This window comes from Carlito syrichta, unplaced genomic scaffold (assembly GCF_000164805.1).
Source record: "Carlito syrichta isolate Samal-C Ts95f unplaced genomic scaffold, Tarsius_syrichta-2.0.1 Scaffold311780, whole genome shotgun sequence".
Lineage (NCBI taxonomy): Eukaryota > Metazoa > Chordata > Mammalia > Primates > Tarsiidae > Carlito > Carlito syrichta.
Window position 1 is genome coordinate 731,651 of NW_007255876.1, and position 2,865 is coordinate 734,515.

Sequence of the window (2,865 nt, forward strand, 5' to 3'; positions counted from 1 at the left end):
TCCTGATTTTTTGATTTATTGTAGAGATGAGATCTCGCTGCCCAGGCGGGTCTCGAACCCGCGGGTTCAGGTGATCCACTTACCTCAGCCTCCCAAGGGCGCGGGATTACAGGCTGAGCCACCGAGCCCGGCTCCAACTCTGAAGTTTAGATAAGTCATTCTGGATGCTTGGAGAGGGTGAGAATGAATTGGGCCAAACTGGAGCAAGGGGCTTGAGGAGATAGAGGCTGCAGCAGGAGAGGGCCAGAGACCAAGGAGGCGTTCATTTCAGCAGTGGGCATGGGATAGAGAAGAGAGAGTTGACAAGAAATGTTTAGGGACAGTGTCCTCAAGTCTTTGAAACCAGGCCAGGTGCGGAGACTCACGCCTGTCATCCCAGCATTTTGGGAGACCAAGGCAAGAGGATTGCCTGAGTTCAGGGGTTCGAGACCAGCCTGAGCAACTTGGGGAGACCTAGTCAAACAATAAATCAAAAAATTAGCTGGGCATGGTGGTGCATGCCTGTGGTTCTAGCTATTAGGGAGTCTGAGGCAGGAGGATCACCTAAGCCCAGCAGGTCAAGGCTGCAGTGGCCGTGAGCATGCCACTGCACTCCAGTCTGGGCGACAGAGTAAGACTCCGACTCAAAAACCAAAACCAAAACAGAACAACAACAACAACAAAAAACAGGGTGGTGATTGGCTGTCTAGAACCCTGCAGGGATTCCTCATTGCCTCTGGGTAAATCTGAGTCAACACTGAACTTTCCTCTGTCCAAAGGCCCCTTTCCTCTCTCACCAACTCGCGTCGCATCTTACTTTCAAAGCTCTGCTCACAATGGACTTTTTCAGTTTTTAGAGCTAACGCCCTTCGCATCTAGATGTGAGTTAACCCAGTGACCCTCCACCTTTATACCTGCAAGGGGTCATCCCTGCACTCTGTGTCCCCCTGTGTGTATCCCTTCGTGTCAGTCATAGCTGGTGATCCTGACTGCTCTTTAAGAGACTGTCCACCAGGGCTGGGGTCACAGGGATCACTGCTCTGTCTAATTGGGCCAGGCTGTGTTTGGATTGGGGACTGGGCTTGGTAAAATGTGACACCCAGAAGTGAAAGCAAGATGGCACATATGGGTGACCCCAGGCAAAGTTCAGGGGGACCCTTAAGTGTTTGTGGGCTTAGTAACAGATTCTGGAATTAAGAGGAGCTTGACTTGGTTTCTCCTTTTAAGACTTACTGTTTTGGCCAGGTGCGGCGGCTCACACCTGTCTTCCCAGCACCTTGGGAGATGAAGGCAAGAGCATTGCCTGAGCCCAGAGGTTCAAGACCAGTCTGGGCAACTTGGCGAGACCTTGTCTCTACAATAAGTCAAAAAATTAGCAGGGTGTGGTGGCACACACCTGTGGTTCCAGCTACTTGGAAGACTGAGGAGGAAGAATCCCCTGAGCCCAACAGGTTGAGGCTGCGGTGGCTGTGAGCATGACACTGCACTCCAGCCTGGGTGACAGAGTGAGACTCCAACTCACAAAAAAAAGAAAAAAGACTTGGTACCTGGTGGGACTGGGAGTGAGAGAAGTCAAGCTCAGGTGACAGGCAGAGTGGACAGTGGGGGCACCAACCTGGGATACAGAAAGTGAGGGGCAAACAGCTTGGGGCGAGTTGCCCAACACATTCGGACATGTTGTATTTGCGATGCCCATAGAGGATGTATGATCATGTGGTGACCTAGAAAACAATTGGATATGCGGGTCTAAAGCCAAGGGAGAGGAGTTGCAAGTCAAACCTATAATAACTCAGTGGGATTCGCATAAATCTTTAAAGAATGGAACGAATGTTGTCTCAACCAATTTATATATCCCAACTTTCTTAAGAAGTAAATTATAGCCAATGTCCATTTTTAAAAAACTGATAATTCTTGGAGAAGAGTTATGTTTTAATCTGTCTGCTTCAGGATTCCTCAGATCTATTAATACGATTTGAGGACATTTGGCAGGTTAGTCATCTAAATCCAAAAATGTTTGGTTTCTGAATTGACCTCTCTTATTGACAGTTATGCCAAAGCAAATAGCAGTAAGGCCTTACCAAATAATCACCCTGTACTATTACAAGGTAAACCAGTTAGATTAGTGGTACTGAGCCTAGCTGCACGTTAGCAGCACCTCATGAGCATTTAAAACATACCAATAAACAGCCAGGCGTAGCACTGTGAGAGGCTGAGGAGGAAGGATTGCTTGAGCCTAGTAGTTCAAGACCAGCCTAGGCCACACAGTGAGACTTCATTTCTACAAAAATAAAAAAATTAGCCAGGTGTGGTGGCATGCACCCATAGTACTAGCTACATGGGAGGATGAGGTAGAAGGATCACTTGAGCCCAGAAGATCATGGCTGCCATGAGCCATGATTGTGCCACTCTATTCTGGCATGGGTAACAACAAGAAACACTTGTATACTTTTAGTGGGAATGTAAATTAGTATAGCGACTTTGGAAGGCAGTATGGAAGTTCCTCAAAAAACTAAAAGCAAAATTACCATATGACCCAGCAACCCCATTTCTGGGTATATATCCACAAGAATTGAAATCAGTATGTCAAAGGGATGTCTGACACCCCTCCGTGTTCATTGCAGCATTATTCCACAATAGACAAAAGATGGAAACAACCAAAGTGCCCATCCATGGACAAACAGATTCTTAAACTGTGACATATGCTGACTGGGGTACCACTCAATCTTTAAAAGTAGAGAATTCTGTCATTTTGACAACGTGGATATACCTGGAGGACATTAAGCTAAGTGAAATAAGCCAGGCACAGAAAGACAAATACCACCTGATCTCCCTTAGATTTGGAAACTAAAAATGTAGAACTCACAGAAGTAGAGAGCAGAATGGTGG